Raw genomic sequence first — 20,945 nt, 5'->3', positions numbered from 1 at the left:
CTGTGTAACAAAAATATTAACATCTTACAATTGTTAAAGAACTGTATGGACTGACTGTAAAATAAGAATGAAAATTTGAATTTGTTCAAATTCCAATTCCCCAAAAATAATAATAATAATAATGGTTATTACCCATATGGGTATAATAGCAGGGACCCATAATCAGCCCACATGGGGCCCAGCTAGTGTGGGCCCCAGATGGGAGAAACCTGGGATGCCCAAGTAGGTTTTAGCTAGGGCCCATGTGAAGCCCACCTTCAGCCCATCTGGGCTTGCCCACATGGGGCCATCCTTGGAACCCACGGACAAAATTATCTTGGGGCCCACTCACCAGCCCATATCCATCCCTTATGGGCCCCACATGGGTGTGTTGACAGGGTAACGACTACTTAATGGCACGCACATGCCCTATTCACTCCAAAGTCCCCACTCCAGGGGGATCGGGATTTGCCCAGGAACTGTTCGGTACAGATACTAGTACCGGCACACCCCTAGTTCCCGGTCATAGAGCACCTGTCCATCAAAAGCTCTCTATCCAATCAGAATAGATCACTGTTAACCCCACCCCCAGCCCCTTTTTTTTCATTTTCATTGTGTTTGTCTTCTTTTGTAATGGCATATGTTAGTTTCTGAAAAAGTTAAGTTCAGTTTTATAAAGTTACGTTCATTATTATTGAACCAAATGTAATTCCATATTTCACAAGAGAGAGCGGGATGAACACGTGTCAGTATAACATGCATACCTTCCGTCTTAAAGAGACAGCATTCGTTTAAACCTATCCGTGTCATTAATGTTAACCAACAAAATATGTTAAATAAATATGTTAAGTAAACCTATTGTATCTAAAAAAAAAATAATATGTGTCTTACTGTCTTATTCTGCTTCTTTTCAAAACATTCTAAATTATATAGGCCTATTCATACCTGAACAACTAGGCTATCTCTTTTATAAGTTGCTCCCTTTTCACTATACTGTTAAAGGGACGATTCACCAAAAAAATTAGTTGTCATAATTAATTCAAGTTTTTCCAAATGCAATACTTGATTCAAATTCTTTGTTTGAAGACTACATATAAAATAGCTACCAAAATAAATGTTGGTAACTGACTAAAATTAATAACTATGTGTAATGACTAAAATATGACTAAGACTATTAAGCATTTTCGTCTCATGATAAAAACTAAAACTAAATTAAAATGCCTGTCAAAATGAACACTGCTGAGAGTGTAGTTAGCTATATACACTGTGAAATTAATTATTAACCTGGAATATACACTGAAATTGTAACAGTGAAAATAGGCAGTATACCATACCAGTGATATAAAATATAAAGCCTACGAAAGATTTTACAAACCTAACATCGCCAATCAGAAACGTCACTACGCTTCGTCGCCTCATCCATCATCGCGATGCAGACTGTGTGAGGAGCCGCGCCCAGATAATTGACTTTTCTCTTATTGCCCAGCCATCAATTCAGAGGAACGTAGCACGTTTACAAAATCTGTGTTTATTTATTCATTTCTGAGGACCACCGTCTCTCGTTATCCAGTCAGCGGTGAGTGTGTTTTGACCGTATCATTTATACAGTTTATTTTGATAAAAACGAAAAACGCCTGTGACGCACTTCCATTGTGCATGAGATCTCTTTACATTTGAGAAAAAAAGTCGTTAATTCCATTTTAGTAACTGACCAGGAATTAAAGTGTGATGTGTTTGTTAGGTGTGGATACGTACTGTTATACAAAAAGAGCTGTGAAGAAAAGGAGTTCCTTGTAAATACTCGGTCAAGTGACTGCAGAAAAACACGTCATCACACCGTGAGTGTTGTTGATGCTGATATCATTTAGAAATAGTCTTACAAAATTTGCATTTAATGATTTAGTGATAATGATTATGATCTCAACATTTCTTCTTCTGGTCTTTGTTCCGATGATACAGATCGAGAGACAATGCGCGTTATGGAGGGAGAGTCAGTCACTCTACACAATGGTGTTGAAAACATCAGACAACATAATATTAGATGGTATTTTAATGGCATTCAAATCGCTGAAATAAATGGAGAACAGATTGAGATCTGTACAGATGTTCAGTGTACTGAAGTTACTGAGAGATTCAGAGGCAGACTGATTCTGGATGAGACTGGATCTCTGACCATCAGGAACATCAGAACAACAGATGCTGGTGAATATCGTCTAGAGTTCAACGACAATGAGATCAGTACAATGATCTTTAACGTTACTGTCATTGGTGAGTCATTTATAGACGTTTTAAAGTATGTTGAAATCAGAAATATGCGTCTATAATCAATTAAATCAGATAAACATGTTTATGTTTATGTAAAAACCCTTCACTTTATTTTGCGTGTTTGCTATTAATTAATTTCTGCTGAATTTCTCAAGATCCAGGAAATGAATACACACCCCCACCCCAGAGCTCTAATGATCCTGACATTAGTGAGTACCATTCAAACGTTTACTGTCCTGAGCAATTGGAAAGCTTTAAACTTCTGTTCTGTTTTGAGTGTTGACTCAGTATTTAAAGTTTAGATGGTCAGATTCATTGACACTAATTACTGTCCCTTTTTATCTGTTCAAGATTCAGCTCAGTCTTCAGGTCTAAGAGCAGGAATACTTTACCCTTTTACTATTCTGATGGTGATTCTACCTGCTGTTCTTGGTTTCATTATCTATTTCATCAGGCAGCTCCTGAAACGGTAAGTATCAGCTACAGATACTCAAGTGAGAGAAAAACATCCTCTGGAAAATTTGAGTTAAACTATGTGTTACTTTTTCAAAGCAGACGAGGGGGCAAATGAACAGGCTTATGCACAAAACAACAGGGATGAGGTAAGATTCTGTACTGCACTCTGACTTTAAAGCAGATTCAGATCAGTGTTTGATTTCACTGAGTGTTTGTGCGTGATGTGGCTCCATTCTGGTCAGTTATTCATACAGTACATCACACAAAGAAACACTATTATTATATGGCTCTCTGAAATGCTTGATTTTGATTGGTCATTGATAATGACTATTGTTAGTTAGCAACACTGAATATCAGTCCACTTATTAAGACTCTTGATTCATACAAACTCATCTTGATGAAATGTTATGGATTCTGAGATAATAAATAGGTTAAATTTTAAAACAATCAAAATTGACTGTGTCAGATCAATACCAATGGTAGTAATAAGTAAGCAGCTTTAAAATATTACTAAATTAAGAACACTTCATGAAAAACTGCAATAACAGATGTATTGCTTGTTTTCAGTGGTGGGTAGATTACTTATAAAATTTAAGTATCAATTACTGATTACCAATTGCACGGAAAAAAATTGTAGTTAATAACATAATTTGGATACTACGGAGCCCCTAAAGGTTCTTAGTGGTGGAAAAAAATCAGAGTGGCTGAAAAAATACTTTTTTGATTGGAAAACACAAAACATTTGTTTTCTCTCGCAAAACCATTTGATATCAGACAAACACTTCCTGTTTACTCTACAGCTTGTAGTGGTTCATACAGCTGTAAAGTTCACAATGGAGCAGTTCATAGAGTTTTATGTTGAACGTGGACGAAATAGCATGCTTATAAAGGTACAGTTAAATGCTTAATGTAAAACATTGGATCACTAAATTCAGTACACACCTCATTAATAAAATATACAGACAAGCAGAAAAGCCCAGAATATGAACATAACCTGATGAATTGCACTTTTAGCGTATCCCTCATAGAAAGAAATCGCTTTATTAATGGACTAAGACGTATAAAATGGCAGAATTTGGTATACACTTTATTAATAAACTACAAGAAATAAGATAAGCCTAGAAGAACAGCCGTGTTTCATAAAGAAAACACGGCTTAATGAAGACAGTGATTTTAAAAAAAAAGGTAAAAATATGCTATAGAATTTATCAAAAAATATATTCTGTGTGCATGCAGGCAGAATTGCATAATAAGCATTTTCTTCCCCATGGAAACGCGCTTAACAAGGCATAATTTAAGAAAAAAATATATATTTTATTAAAAATATAGGCTACAGGCAATTAACACTGTAATCAATAAAGCCTGTGGTTTTTTAAACCTTTTACAATGGTGTACCTTCTAGGGCATTTAGCCCCCACTTATGCCTGTTTCACATATAATCCGTCTGCAGTGCGTCTGCAGTCCGAGTGCGTTACGTATGTGGTGCTGAAGCAGCACGGACTCATTGTACTTTCACGCAGGACGCGTTTGCATTCTGCTACTGATCCGCGTCAGTTTAAGCTACAAAAACAAAATTTGTCCATTATTTTGATATCAAAGCATTTAAAAAAATAAATAAAACAAATTTAAAAAAAAAGCATTGTGATACTCTTTCATCACAGTACAGTAACAATCTTTCATAGACATATTTTAATTCAAATATAAACAACGTATTACTCATGCATTTGACTGCTAAGTTTTTTATAATAAGTTGCTGAAACAAGCTGCAGCACATTTAAACACAACATTAGCCTACTTTTCTTGTTAGGATATCATAAACATTTAAAATTACAACTAACCACTGACAGAAACAGTCAGCTCTCGTGCCTTTTGCATTTAAATCTTTATTACACGCAATCCAGCGGGTCTTAAATAACTTTGTTTTTCTGCCTCTATAAAAGTGCATATATAATGTTGCCTTGTTTCTCTAAAGTTGCTCTTTTTCTTGTTTTAAATCAAGCCAGAACCCTAAAACTCATGTGTTGCGTGTGAAACACAGTAGGCTTTAATTAGTATACATTTATTGTGAAATGACTGCATTTCTGTGTGAATCCATGTTCATTTTACCGCGAACAATGCGCTGTCACTTTAAATCAGGGCATGCAGCACAGCAAAAATAGACTCTGTACGTAAACGATCGCCGCACTGCTGCTGACGAACTGTTCCTGGATAGCATTGACGGGCCGCAACCACATGCAGTGTGAACGCTGGAATCCGTTAACATGGGTGCATAAAAAATTACGCAATGCATACGCACCGCAGACGGAGTATGTGTGAAACGGGCGTTAGACCGCAGTCACACCTTTTCCGTTAAGGGACACTATTTGCCCCCTTAAATTGATTTATAGATGCATTTTTACTGTTATAGAGGCAAAGTTTTTCTAGCCTTATTAATGGTAAGTCATGTTTTATGACAAAACACCGCTGTTGATTTGGGACGCACATTCTCTTGCGGATTTCTTTGGAACTATTATTTAATTGTAAAATCCAATATGGAAAATATTGTCTAATAAAAGTACTAATACTTTAGTATGTATCTAATACAGTGAACAGTGTAATGGAGCTGGAGAAGCTCTTTCTAAACTGGACTGTCTGAGGTTTCTCAGAGAGGGAGTCCAGGATCGGGTTGCAGAGGAAGGGGTTCAGGCCCAACAGGATCAGCTTGCAAATCAGGTTCTGAGGAATGAGTCTATAAACAGCATTCTAACATAAGTGTCTTTATTATTTTAGGTTTAGGTGGCAAAATACATTAAACATGACATTATATCATGGGTTCTGATAACTGTAACTGTGATCTGATTATGTGCATTTTAAATGGTGATATAAACTAATTAAACACTTAATTTCTGGAATCTGATCATTCCTCCTATTAAAGCTGTGCTAGGGTGGGGCTTGACGGGGCTATTGCCCCAGTAACTTGCTTAGCCCTGGCACAGCCCAATAATTTCCTAATGATGTTCCTATTTTTTTGGTGTCACTTTCATTAAATTTTGAAAAATAAACATTAAAAACCTAAAAAGTGCCTAATATGTGGCCTATAAACAATTGATATTAAGTTCAAGTTCAAGTCTGCTTTATTGTCAATTTCCACTTGTACAGTACATACATACAAAGAATCGAAATTGCGTTACTCTCAGACCCCGGTGCATACAGATAACATTAACATTAAAGCCTAAAAAAAAACCACATATAATAAAAATAAAAGTTAAAAATAAAGTTAAATAAAGCAGGGCAGGGTAAATGACAGATATCGTGCAAATCAATGAAGTGAACAACAGTGCAGTTAAAAGATTTTTTAGTGCAAAAAAATCACTTATTAAAAATATCTTAAGTCTGATTAAAGTGACAAGTGACAAGTGACCAAGAGCATTTATTTAACTGACTGATGAGGTAGTTCCATGCCGAATGAGGTAGTGAGCGGTGAGTGAGCAGACCAATGCTGCACAAGTGACTCGTGCATGTCATCATATAATTAGTGTGGGGTGGGGGGGGTTCATAGTTCAGTGGTGCCTGGGGAAGAAGAGGGGAGGGGGGGCAGGTTTGGGAAGGAGTTCAGCTTCCTGACAGCCTGGTGGATGAAGCTGTCCTTCAGTCTGCTGGTCCTGGCCTGGAGACTCCGCAGTCTCCTCCCTGATGGCAGCAGGCTGAAGAAGCTGTGTGATGGGTGAGTGGGATCACCTGTGATGCAGAGGGCTTTGCGGGTGAGATGGGTTCCATAAATGTTCTGGAGGGAGGGTAGAGAGACACAAATGATCTTCTCAGCTGCTCTCACTATGCGTTGTAGAGTCTTTCGGCAGGACGCGTTGCAGGCGCCATACCACACAGTGATGCAGCTCGTCAGGATGCTCTCGATGGTGCCTCTGTAGAATGTGTACATGATGGGGGGTGGGGCTCTGGCTCTCCTCAGTTTGCGGAGGAAGTAGAGACACTGTTGTGATTTATTGGCCAGTGCTGCAGTGTTTTCAGTCCAGGAGAGGTCCTCTGTGATGTGCACACCCAGGAACTTGGTGCTGCTCACTCTCTCCACAGTCGCACCGTTGATGGTCAGAGGAACGTGCCGAGTGTGTGCTCTCCTGAAGTCTACAACAATCTCCTTCGTCTTCTCCACATTCAGAGAGAGATTGTTGTCACTGCACCACCCAGCCAGGCGGCTCACCTCACTCCTGTAGTTTGTCTCATCTTTGTTGCTAATGAGACCCACCACCGTCGTGTCATCTGCAAACTTAATGAAGAGGTTGGAGCTGTGTGACGGTGTGCAGTCATGGGTCAGCAGAGTGAAGAGGAGGGGGCTCAGCACACATCCTTGGGGGGCCCCAGTGTTCAGTGTGATGGTGCTGGTTGTGTTGCTGCTGACCTGTACTGCCTGAGGTCTTCCAGTCAGAAAGTCCAACAGCCAGTTGCACAGTGAAGCGTTGAGCCCCAGCTGAATCAGTTTGTAGATGAGCTGTTGAGGGATGATTGTGTTGAATGCTGAACTGAAGTCTATGAACAGCATTCTGACATAAGAGTCCTTTTTTTCCAGATGGGTGAGTGCTGAGTGGACGGCAGTGGAGATGGCATCATCGGTCGACCGGTTGGACCGATATGCAAACTGGAAGGGGTCCAGGGAGGGCAGACTTGATGTGGTGCATGACTAGCCGTTCAAAGCACTTCATGAGGATGGGGGTAAGTGCAACAGGACGGTAGTCATTGAAGCAGGATGGAGATGGCTTCTTCGGGACTGGGATGATGGTGGTAGTTTTAAAGCATGTGGGAACAACAGCCTGACTGTTACTGTGAGATGTTAAAAATGTCTGTGAAGACATCAGTGAGTTCTGCTGCACAGTCTTTCAGTACACGCCCAGGGATGTTGTCAGGACCCGGAGCTTTGCGGGCATTGATCCTGCTGAAGGATCTCCTCACGCTGTCTGGGGTCAGAGTCATCACCTGGTCGCCGGGAGGAGGTGGAGTCTTCTGTGCAGTGGTGCTGTGGGGAGCACCACCATATTATGGGGAGGAGTCAAGCAACACAATCAAGAACATGCAAAGAGTTACGCTTGTAAACATCAGTCAATTCACTATAGAGAAATTGAAAGTAAAAAAAACTGAAAGAGCTTCCTAATGCTTCATTAACGGCACATATTCTCTGAGACAAGGTGAGAACTACTTCAACATATGCTAATAAAGATTTATAACTTTCTTACGTTATCCCCTTAAATATTTATCTTGTGGCCCATATAGTGAAAAACATGAGAAAGGAATTTCGCGTTAAACGGTTTGTTTTGAAAATCGGTGCACAGAGGGCCGGCCCAGGCTCTGTTGGTGCCAGAGGCGAGATTTTAGATTTTCTGCCCCTGACTAAAATAATTCGGATCTTTCAAAACTATTATAATATAACATGACATAAATACTTATTATTATCAACATAAATAAGTATTAAATAAATTGTGATTATAAAAAAATGTAGATGTTGAAGGGCCTTGTGGGTATTTTATGAGTGAATCTGTTAAAATAGTCTATTGAAGAGACCATGAGCAGCTCCCACAACTATGCATAGTGAAAAGTACTTATTACAATAAAGGGAAATATGTGCAATATGACATGCCTAAAGTAGTCTAAAAGACAACAAAGGCAACAAAATAAAGACAACATTTTGTAATTTATTTGTAGATGTTAGCCAGCTAGCTAGCTAGTTAGTCTAATTAGCATTCCTTTCATTTCAATTTTGTGCATACAGTGGAAAATTACACTGAAAAAAAATAAGTGTAATTTTAACTTTACAATTTAGTAAAAACGCTACAAAAAAAGTTCCCGTACTATATACAGAGAAAAACTGTAAAAGATCTAACCAGATATTTTTTTTTGTAATTTTACAGTAAAATGCTGTTCATTTTTACAGCTTTTAAGAGTAAAAAAGAACAAATCAATGTTTGATTTACAGTCAAAAACTGTAAACTGATATTCCCAGAATTCTATGCGTGACACTCCACATTTTAAAGTATTTTGTTTAAATAATGTTTTAAAATATTTTTTTGTTATCAGTTAAATGTACATTTGGACTTTATGTTACAGTACTTGTTTAATGAAAGTTTACTGCATTATTTAAGTATCATGTGTGTTACCATGATGGTGTTTTTGTGTTTGCATGAATGACCTTCTATATATTATTATATACTTCTGCTTGTGGCGAAGCTACTTGTGATTAGTTTTGATTTTTCATGTGACTTTCTCTTTAACCCCCTGCATTATTATGGAGGTTGTCAGTATGTTAAAGGTACAAAACAGATTTTAATTGTGTATGTTGTTGAATTAACTGGTTTACATTCAAATTTTGTTTGTAAATTACAGCTTTATACTGTAAAATTAACAGTTTTTGACCGTTTTTTTATACAGAAAACTATTTTTCTGTCAAAATTATTCTGGCAAGCACAGCTGACAAAATTATTTTGTAATACAGTGATTTTTTTATTTATTTTTTTATAGTGCATACATAAAACTTAATTATTTCATTTTATGAAGACTAGATTATAGTCCTGGTCACGGTCTTTTTCAAAAGATCTTGTTCAAGATCAGAATTAAACAAGCTTACATTTATTTCAAAGAAAATGAATTGAAATTAAATAAGCAGTTAACTCAAGCAAAAATGTTCCATGGTGTCAGTATTGGGTGAGCGTGATTTCACCAAGTACAGCATGTTCCTGGATCGACATCCTTTTGATCATGGAACAACATTCCAATCAACCGATCAGAATTGAGGGATAACTTTTCAAAAAATATCTGTGTAATGTATTCAACCTTCGTAATCATCGGGAAGAAGGAGGCGGGAACCGGCGGACAATCAAAGACTTTAATAATTCAAAATAAACACAAAACAGCGCACCAGCCCCTCATAGACGACTGATGCGCACAAATAAAAAGCAAAACATAAACTAAAAACCCAGGCCCCCCCTGGTCCTTCACTGTCGTCGCTCCAGTTTTATATCCTTCCATCTCCTACGTGGGACTCGCTCCTTGTTCCCACGTCCCATGTCCCTCGGCCCCGCCCCACTCACCACAATCTGTTTTATGCTAATATATATAAAAGTATATATTAGCATAATTTAGATAACTAAAGCTTATAGACGTTCATTAATTTAACACAATTGAAAAATTTTTTTTTTTTTTTTTTTTTTTTTTTTTTTGCACACCCACTGAACTGTTAGGCCCCTCCTTAGCACCCTAACAAACAAATCCTGGAGCCACCACTGACTGTATGTTTTCGAACATAACTATATAAAATAGCACTTTTCAGTGCTTCATACTCAGTAAAACTGAAGCGATAAAATTACATTTTTATATTTTGAAATGTACCTCCGGCTGGTTAACACAGAAGAACCCCTTTCAGGGTGAAACGAAACCACCTAATCAGCCTTCAGGATTTATTTAGCAATAACAACCATCTGGATTTACATCATTCCTTACTTAAAAATATACTAGCAGCTCTGCTCTTCTGCTGCAAAACAGTCTGCACATTTCTGTCTATACACTATACACTATTTTTATTTTTTTATTATTATTTTTTGCAGACGGAGGAAGACTGAGGACGTGACTTGTGAGGATCCTAACATTATTCATGTTGATGATGTAAACCATCGAAAACACTCCTCTGCTTGTTTTAAATTCTGTTGATTGATCTGCCATAGTTACAAATATTTTTTTCCACCTTAGATCTATATCTTAGTTGAAGTGTGTACTTTTTTTTTGGAGAAAATTGTTCATGCTTTTGTGTCATCTCATTTTGTTTATTGTAATGCATTGTATCTGGGTGTGAGTCAGGCCTCAGCTTGTTCAGTATTCAGCAGCTTTTAACGTATACCACGAAGAGACAACATATTAATCTTGTGCTTATTAAACGACTCTGTCTTCCTGTACGATGCAGGATTCATTATAAAGTGCTGTTATATGTTTTAAAGTTTTGCATGGTTTAGCACCAGAGTTTATTTCCCATTTAATCAATTTGCATCAATCCAGTAGGTCTAATGATCAATTATCTCGATTTCATTTAAAATGCAAAGGTGATAGGGCTTTTCTCTTGTTGCTATTCCAAGGCTTTGAATGACTTCCTCTGTCTGTAAAATCTTCTCCTACACTTCCTGTATTTCAAAGTGCACTTACAGTATAACCATATATACATATATATTTGTTGTTGTTTCAAAGTGCACTTATAACCATATATATATATAATTGTTGTTGTTGTGATCTATGTGATCTATGTCTGTAATGTTTAATGCTTGATTAATTTGTATATTTTGATCTAGTCTTCCTGTTCTGAACTTTGGTCCTGGGCCATGCAGAGACCTTTGGAGTGGCAGGTGCTCAAAGTATAAAAGGGGCTCATGGAGCATGGCTTTTAATACGGCTGTGCTTCTTGCCGATACATGTATCCAAATGAATGCTTCATACAATTATAATTTAGCTCTTCAGCAGTTGCTTGTATCAAAAAGCAACAAATAAACCCTAAAACTAACTTCTAGTGACTTTGAACCAATTTACAGTCTGGATAAGTTGACAGTATTTGCCAAAAGTTGGACCCGGTTTGCAGATTTGATAGAAATATTTAAGTGTTGAATTGATTTTGAATCCAAAAAGTCCTTTTTGTGATTCCGTTAAATTGTTCAAAGTCACTTCTGAAATTTCTGATTGATAATCACATTGTTACATTGTTACATTATTCTTACTGTTTAATGCAAGTAGTTAGGGCCACCTAAAATGGGTGACCAACAATTTGTTTTTTTTACAACTTTTTAACCACAAATGCTAATCTTACACCAGCCCAGCCTCACACATGTCATGTTAGAAAGGACACTCGTGCCTTTGGTGGAAGCTGGGCTTATTCTATTTATTCTATTTGTAATTTTATAATAAATCCCATGTGGCCTTATACCTTAGACCTTATATACTCTCTCTCTCTCTCTCTCTCTCTCTCTCTCTCTCTTCAGCCAAGTTTGCAATGCTGTGATTCATCTTGGCTGGTTTCAGGGAGCCAAAGATTGATGTCTCTGTTGCACTTTATTAACTTTTGGGGTATGACATGTATATTGTTATGTGTTTTAAAATAAACTGTTTAAATGCTTTAAATGATCATTATTTGAGCAACTTACATTTAGTGAAAAGACTGCATAGTAAGACAAGCATGTACACATACTTTCAAATTGAAAAGATGATTGGAAAAGCTTAAGACAATGATCTAATGTTCTTGATTAACACAGGACCCACAAGGTTAATAGCCCTTATATTAGCTGGAAAAAGCTCGGATCATATTTATTCATTTTGCATGAGAAAGCAACAAAACATAAAATAATAAACAAAGCAACATTTCCTCAACACATCTGTCTGTAATTATCAAGTAAACCCTAATCTACTTAATTAGCTGTTTCAGGTGTGTTTGATTGGGGTCGAAGCTAGAGGTCTTCACGGGTCCAAAAATTCTTGCCCGAACCCGACAGAGACCCGTAATGTACTACACCGAACCGACCCGGACCCGTCTATTATTTCAAAAGCTGGACCCGGACCCGTGTAGATCCGAGAAATGCCTACCCGGACCCGACCCGGACCCGTATATTATTTGAAATCTGGACCCGAACCCGTCGGGAAGACACAGACCCGACTGGACCCGACGTTGACATATTCCACCTTAAATTGCTATTACAAGTCAATAAACCTGTTGCGAAGAATACAGCTTTTTGTCTTACCTAATTTAAAGAGCCGTGTTCTCTCTTCCTTGTACCTGACTGCCTGTGATGCATTACAATCCTCCGACAAGAAAGTTATTCATATTATTCCTCTTGTTATTCCAAGTCCAAGCAGAATCCATTCATTATTTTTTCAGCTTCAAATGTCCACTTGATGTCACGGTGACGGATGACAAATGCTACTGTGCACATGTACATTCTGACTCGAGTTAATTCGCATAATAACTTACACTGTTTGCCCTTTTGAACTATAATAACGATCGCTCGTGCAATGCCATGGCCGCTGAGGTTATTTATTTATTATCATCTGATCTCTGTCTGTGCTCTCTGCTCTGCATCGAGTCTGAATCTGAACCACTAAAACTTTAAGATTAAACGGTTCATTTATAATAATATAAAAATGGGAGAAAATGTAAAACGCGGTTTGGCGGTCGAAGTGTCCCTCACTGCTTGCCATAGAAACATGAAATGCACTCGAGACTGCACATGCGTGCTAGCTGTATCAACCTAAAATGCTTTTATGCAATTTGAGCATCATAGAAAACATTCATGTGACAGTTCACCTCAGATTGTGTTGCTGATTTGAAATATATTAAATATGAGTGTGTCAAGTCTGCAAGCATTAATACCGTGCGTGCACTTGTATTAACTCTGAGTCTGCGAGCGAGAGAGAGAGAGATCACTTTTTTTTGGCTCACTCAGTTACAAAAAACACAAGCAGTCTTTGATCACGGCCGGATGTTCTCCGAGTCCGATGACTCCGATCGCACGGGTATTACACACAATGTTAAACAGACCCGGTACCCGAGGTAATAAATTCGGACCCGACCCGGACCCGGCTGATGATTTAAAATATAGACCCGAACCCGTACGGGTCCCGGGTCGGGTCCGGGGTCGACGGGTCTCGGGTGCACTGTGAAGACCTCTAGTCGAAGCTACAGGACAGAAGATCTCAGGAGACCCCTGCTCTGCACTACAGAATTTTATCAATATTTGTTGCTTTTGTCACTTTTTGTCACAAACGAATATATATAAAACGTTTTAAAACATTAAATGTATATTGTTTTTATGTCGATGTCCATCAGAGAATCTGTTGTCACGGGAACATCTCAGCTGAAGATAATGAGGAAATTATGTCGCTCCTTTAGCAAAGTGCATTCCTAACGACTACTTAATGGCACGCTCATGCCCTATTCACTCCGAAGTCCCCACTCCAAGGGGATAGGGATGATCACTTCAATTTGGAATTTGCCCAGGAAATGTTCGGTACAGATACTAGTACCGGCACACCCCTAGTTCTCGGTCATAGAGCACCTTTCCATCAAAAGCTCACTATCCAATCAGAATAGATCTCTGTTAACCCCACCCCCATGAGAGGTTTATGTCAAAACACCAAACGAAAAATTGCAAAGCAAAAGCGAAATCTTTGGCAATGCATTCAGAGTCCATGATTAGCGAAAACGGATCTTTGAAAAACATTAACAACGAATGAAGCATAGAGCCTGTTAAATTTGTGCGACTGAGTTTTTTTTAATTTTTTTATTTTCATTGTGTTTGTCTTCTTTTGTGATGGCATATGTTAGTTTCCGAAAAAGTTAAGTTCAGTTTTATAAAGTTACGTTCATTATTATTGAACCAAATGTTATTCCATATTTAACAAGCGAGAGCGGGAGGTTGCCCTTGGTGAACACGTGTCAGTATAACATGCATGCCTTCCGTCTTAAAGAGACAGCATTCGTTTAAACCTATCCGTGTCATTAATGTTAACCAACAAAATATGTTAAATAAATATGTTAAGTAAACCTATTGTATCTAAAAAAAATTAATATGTGTCTTACTGTCTTATTCTGCTTCTTTTCAAAACATTCTAAATTATATAGGCCTATATTCAATATATTATACCTGAACAACTAGGCTATCTCTTTTATAAGTTGCTCCCTTTTCACTATACTGTTAAAGGGACGATTCACCCAAAAAATTAGTTGTCATAATTCATTCAAGTTTTTCCAAATGCAATACTTTATTCAAATTCTGTTTGAAGACTACATATAAAATAGCTACCAAAATAAATGTTAATGTAAATAGTAATGACTAAAATATGACTATTAAGCATTTTCGTCTCATGATATAAACTAAAACTAAATTAAAATGCCTGTCAAAATGAACACTGCTGAGAGTGTAGTTAGCTACAATATACACTGTGAAATTAATTATTAACCTGGAATATACTGTCATTTCACACTGAAATTGTAACAGTGAAAATAGGCATTATACCATACCAGTGATATAAAATATAAAGCCTACGAAAGATTTTACAAACCTAACATCGCCAATCAGAAACGTCACTACGCTTTGTCGCCTCATCCATCATCGCGATGCAGACTGTGTGAGGAGCCGCGCCCAGATAATTGACTTTTCTCTTATTGCCCAGCCATCAATTCAGAGGAACGTAGCACGTTTACAAAATCTGTGTTTATTTATTCATTTCTGAGGACCACCGTCTCTCGTTATCCAGTCAGCGGTGAGTGTGTTTTGACCGTATCATTTATTGATACAGTTTATTTTGATAAAAACGAAAAACGCCTGTGACGCACTTCCATTGTGCATGAGATCTCTTTACATTCGAGAAAAAAAGTTGTTAATTCCATTTTAGTAACTGACCAGGAATTAAAGTGTGATGTGTTTGTTAGGTGTGGATACGTATTGTTATACAAAAAGGGCTGTGAAGAAAAGGAGTTCCTTGTAAATACTCGGTCAAGTGACTGCAGAAAAACACGTCATCACACCGTAAGTGTTGCTGATGCTGATATGGTGTTTTCTCTACTTCCTGTTGGCCTTCTGTAGCTAATCGTAGCTTCGTGTAGCTGCTTTTATTTTATTTTTTCTCTAGAATCTTTATCTATCACTGTTTGTTTGTTTGTTTGTTTTTAAGTGGTAAAATATAACTTAATTCACACCACATTTCTGATATTATCAATCAGTCTTATCAGATTAACTTTGATGTTCACTTTTCTGTGAGTGCAGTACACCTGCAAAGCGTTAGCACTCGTTAGCTTGTCATTAGCGTTTTCTTTTCTTTTCTCCTCTCCTCTCTCTTGCTCCAGTTTTTCACAAGTTCATCAAACAACAGTAAGAATATTTCATCAAGCACGGTGAGTAATGGCTTCTCCTGCTATCGTTATTTGCACCTCTTGCCACATGTACAGTTTATCTATCTCTGTCGCTGATGAGGGATTCACATGTGATAAATGCAGGGAAATAGTTAGGCTGACAGAGAAGATTTCAGAATTAGAGACACGCATCCAAACTTTAATTGAGGACAGTAAGAATGTTAGGGCTCTAGATACGGCTTTGGATGCGTCTAGCTCAGGGACTCCTGTACATTGTCCGGTTCCAGCAGAGCCCCTGCAGCAGGGCAACTGGGTGACTGTGAGGCAGCGTAGTCGTGGGTCAAAACACCGCTCTTCTGTTCCGATCAAAACATTAAACAGGTTTTCCCCACTCAGTGATGCACCCACTGAGAAACCTGATGAAAGTGCTCTAGTTATTGGTGGTCAGGAGCCAGAGCGCCTGACATCTTGGCAAATTTAAAAGTGCTGGAAAATGCTAAACGTAAATACAGTAAGATTGTTATTCATGCCGGCGCTAATGATGTTCGACTTCGCCAGTCGGAGATCACTAAAAATAACATTAAAGAGGTGTGTGAACTTGCAAGCACGATGTCAGACACTGTAATATGCTCTGGTCCCCTCCCTGCTTACCGTGGTGATGAAATGCATAGCAGATTGTCATCACTCAATGGCTGGATGTCTAATTGGTGCCCACAGAATAACATAGGTTTCATAGACAATTGGACGAGCTCTTGGGGCAGACCTGACCTGTTGAAAAGAGATGGTCTTTATCCCTCCCGGGGTGGAGCTGCTCTTCTCTCTAGAAATATGACAAATAGTCTTTGTGTTTATACTTGACTAACTGGGGCCCAGGTCAGGAAGCAGACAGACTGGCTAAACCAACCGTTTGCTAGCTGCCTCATGTCACAGAGGTCAGTTAATTCTCAGCACATAGAGACTCTTTCACCTAGATATCACACTATAGAGACTGTGTCTGTTCCCCGAACTACAAAAAACACAAAAAACGTCCAAACCAAGTTTAGGTTAACAATTTAATTGAGGTTCAACAAATAAAAAACAAATGCTATATAGATAAACAAATGATAAAGCTTGGCTTATTGAATATCAGATCCATTTCTACGAAAACACTTTTTGTAAATAATATGATAACTGATCATAATATAGATGTGCTCTGTTTGACAGAAACCTGGCTAAAACCTGATGATTACATTATTTTAAATGAGTCCACCGCCCAAGATTACTGTTATAAACACGAGCCGCGTCTAAAAGGCAAAGGGGGAGGAGTTGCTTCAATTTATAACAAAGTTTTCAGGATTTCTCAGAGGGCAGGCTTCAAGTATAACTCGTTTGAAGTAATGGTGCTACATATAACATTATCCAGAGAAACAAATGTTAATGTTAAATCCCCTGTTATGTTTGTACTGGCTACTGTATACAGGCCACCAGGCCACCATACAGACTTTATTAAAGAGTTTGGTGATTTTACATCCGAGTTAGTTCTGGCTGCAGATAAAGTTTTAATAGTTGGTGATTTTAATATCCATGTTGATAATGAAAAAGATGCATTGGGATCAGCATTTATAGACATTCTGAATTCTATTGGTGTTAGACAACATGTTTCAGGACCTACTCATTGTCGAAATCGTACTCTAGATTTAATACTGTCACATAGAATTGATGCTGATAGTGTTGAAATTATTCAGCCAAGTGATGATATCTCAGATCATTATTTAGTTCTGTGCAAACTTCATATAGCCAAAATTGTAAATTCTACTTCTTGTTACAAGTATCACAGAACCATCACTTCTACCACAAAAGACTGCTTTTTAAGTTATCTTCCTGATGTATTCAAATTCCTTAGCATATCCAAAACCTCAGAACAACTTGATGATGCAACAGAAACTATGGACTCTCTCTTTTCTAGCACTTTAAATACAGTTGCTCCTTTACGCTTAAGGAAGGTTAGGGAAAACAGCTTGACACCATGGTATAATGAGCATACTCGCACCCTAACGAGAGCAGCCCGAAAAATGGAGCGCAGCTGGAGGAAAACAAAACTAAAGGTATTTCGTATTGCTTGGCGGGAAAGTAGCATATCCTATAGAAAAGCATTAAAAACTGCTAGATCTGATTACTTTTCTTCTCTTTTAGAAGAAAACAAACATAACCCCAGGTATTTATTCAATACAGTGGCTAAATTAACGACAAATAAAGCCTCAAAAAGTGTTGACATTTCTCAACACCACAGCAGTAATGACTTTATGAACTACTTTACTTCTAAAATCGATACTATTAGAGATAAGATTGCAACCATTCAGCCGACAGCTACAGTATCGCATCAGACAGTGCACTATAGACCCCTTGAGGAACAGTTCCACTCATTCTCTACTTTAGGAGAGGAAGAATTGTATAAACATGTTAAATCATCTAAACCAACAACATGTATGTTAGACCCTATACCATCTAAGCTCCTAAAAGAGGTGCTTCCAGACGTCATAGATCCTCTTCTGACTATTATTAATTCCTCATTGTCATTTTGTCCCCAAAACCTTCAAACTGGCTGTTATTAAGCTTCTCATAAAAAAACACAACTTGACCCCAAAGAACTAGTTAATTATAGACCAATCTCAAATCTCCCTTTTCTGTCCAAGATACTAGAAAAAGTGGTATCCTCACAATTATATTCCTTCGTAGAGAAAAATGGTATATGTGAGAATTTCCAATCAAGATTTAGACCGTATCATAGTACTGAGACTGCTCTCCTTAGAGTTACAAATGATATGCTCTTATCATCTGATCGTGGGTGTATCTCTCTATTAGTTTTATTGGATCTTAGTGTTGCGTTTGAAACAAAAGACCACAGCATTCTTTTGCATAGACTTGAACACTTTGTTGGCATCAGTGGAAGTGCATTAGCATGGTTTAAATCATACTTATATGACCGCCATCAGTTCGTAGCAGTGAATGAAGATGTATCATATCGATCACAAGTGCAGTATGGAGTACCTCAAGGCTCAGTACTAGGGCCGCTACTCTTCACACTTTATATGTGACCCTTGGGAGATATCATCAGGAAACATGGTGTTAGCCAGAGGTGGAAAGTCCAGGGGCCAAAGAGTAAAAGTCACCTGCTAGATCAAGAGTTGTATCAGCATTGCACAAATGTTTGCTGCAAAACAATAATGCAATTGTATAGAAGCAAATTTGTGAAAATCGCTTAAACGCTCAAGATATCAACTGAAGCAAATACTAACCACAATTATGGTGGCAAAGTTTTTTTTTTTTTTTTCAAGGCTGTGCTTAAAGTCAGTTGTAGTTCTTGTGTTTCTCTTTTCTTCAGTGATGTTGATTGTAAACAGCAGTTGTTCATCACTAATGCATCATCATTTAATTAGTCACTTAATTATCTCATTAACTTTAACTCTTTGAGGACTTGGGTTTTGACTCAAGACTCGTTTGTGACTTGGAAGCAGAGGTGGAGAGTCCAGGGGTCAGAAAGTAAAAGTCCTGCCACATTTTTGCTCCACCCATGAACTCAGCAGCTGATTTGACCAGAGGAGGAAACAAGTCATTCCTTCCAAGTCACAAACTAGTCTCAACTCAAATCCCAAGTCCTCAAAGAGTTAAAGTCAATGAGATAATTAAGAGACTAATTAAATGATGATTGTGCATTGGTGATGAACACCTGCTGTTATTGGGCGTTACAGAGGATCAGATGCTGATGTTTTATTGGTTAAAATTATGCCACCATCATGGAGATCAGTGTTTGCTTCAGTTGGGCTCTTGACCTTTGGTTTCTTATGTTAGATGTTTCTCTGTAAAAGTACATGTGCTGTTATAAAACAGTGTGATCAGTGCTGTGCAGAAAACCGTTACTAGCCGGTTTTACATGATGAAGTAATTATTAGGCATCAAGCTGTTTATTTCCAAAACAATTTTATGTATTTATTATTAACAAATGTTCAGTTTTTAAATAACCTACCTTGTGGAACCATTGGTTTAATCACTATAATGAATACATTTCCTAATGTATGTAATAAATATACATTTTTCGAAAACTTTTCCTAATAAGACGCACAGACATCATGACCCAGCATATGAATCTCAACAATGGTGACAATCAACAAAACGCTTCAAGCTGAAGTGCATGCTGGGTAACACCATAGTAAAAACTCTGATTATGCACTGTAGCATGAATAATTATTGTAACCACTGTTGAGGATCATATGATAAGTGCTCATGTCTAAAATCCCGAGCCTGTACAATTTTTCCCCCAATATTTAAGCATTACAATACTATTTGTTTAATAGGACTTTTTTTGTAGTTCAGTAATTGCTGAACATAATTTAACAAACCAAAGAGAGACACCTTCATGAAGTTAATTAAAATGTTTTAGATTAAACAATTAAATTTTCTACTTCAAGCTTTTAATTCAGCAATGTGTTAATGTTTACTACGTAACACAACCGCAAGCGTTTAAAAGCAAATTACTTTGAATTATTAAAAGGGTCAAGAGCCCAACTAAAGCAAACACTGATCTCCATGATGGTGGCATAATTTTAACCAATAAAACATCAGCATCTGATCCTCTGTAACGCCCAATAACAGCAGGTGTTCATCACCAATGCACAATCATCATTTAATTAGTCTCTTAATTATCTCATTGACTTTAACTCTTTGAGGACTTGGGATTTGAGTTGAGACTAGTTTGTGACTTGGAAGGAATGACTTGGTTCCTCCTCTGGTGAAATCGGCTGGTGAGTTCATGGGTGGAACAAAAATATGGCAGGACTTTTACTCTTTGGCACCTGGACTTCCCACCTCTGGGAATGACCTGATTTTGTTCATTTCTGTTACTGTTGCTTTTCTTGTTCTAATTTCTGTATTTCTCTGTGCTGCTGATACAGATGAAGTGAAGTCAGTGGTAGTGTCCGAGGGGCGTTCTGTCACTCTAAACTCTGAAACTAAAATACAGACAAATGATTCAATCCTATGGAAGTTTGGAAAGGAAAAGTCTCCTATAGTGAAATGTAAAGGAGAGACCGAGATCACTATGTATGATGTTCCTGATGTGAGTTTCAGAGACAGACTGGATGTGGATCAACAAACCGGGTCTCTGACCATCTCAAATATCACAACTCAACACGCTGGACTTTATAAACTAAAGATCAGTGGAAGTGGAAAAACCTCATTCAAGAGATTTATGGTTATTGTCCCTGGTGAGTAGATCAAATCTTTTTGTTTAATAATTAACTTATTTTATATCAACACTGTGAAGGAGTACTCATTCCTGTTCATGGATCTCTGAATTTAAAATTAGTTTCCTAATAAAAAGCACCACTGACTTTGTTATATTTTATATTAA

General features: G+C 37.7%; 1 protein-coding gene and 1 long non-coding RNA gene across 5 annotated transcripts in view; one reads left to right on the top strand and one right to left on the bottom strand.

Annotated features, from left to right (window-relative positions):
• LOC127988002 (uncharacterized protein DDB_G0271670-like) overlaps positions 1-20,945 on the bottom strand; it is a 327,998-nt gene that overhangs the window by 116,330 nt on the left and 190,723 nt on the right. The window lies entirely within an intron of this gene.
• On the top strand, positions 1,409-11,835 carry LOC127987140 (uncharacterized). 4 transcript variants are annotated; one of them, XR_008161050.1, is made up of 7 exons: positions 1,409-1,555; positions 1,721-1,817; positions 1,939-2,247; positions 2,400-2,453; positions 2,596-2,713; positions 2,800-2,846; positions 10,284-11,835. It is a non-coding gene; the product is annotated as an uncharacterized LOC127987140 (long non-coding RNA). The 4 variants fall into 4 exon arrangements; XR_008161048.1 differs by having other exon boundaries at positions 7,262-11,835; XR_008161051.1 differs by having other exon boundaries at positions 2,797-2,846.

Source organism: Carassius gibelio, chromosome B22, assembly GCF_023724105.1.
Source record: "Carassius gibelio isolate Cgi1373 ecotype wild population from Czech Republic chromosome B22, carGib1.2-hapl.c, whole genome shotgun sequence".
NCBI classification, from domain to species: Eukaryota; Metazoa; Chordata; class Actinopteri; order Cypriniformes; family Cyprinidae; genus Carassius; species Carassius gibelio.
The sequence above is the reverse complement of the archived record's forward strand: the minus strand, read 5'-3'. Positions and strand labels throughout refer to the sequence as shown.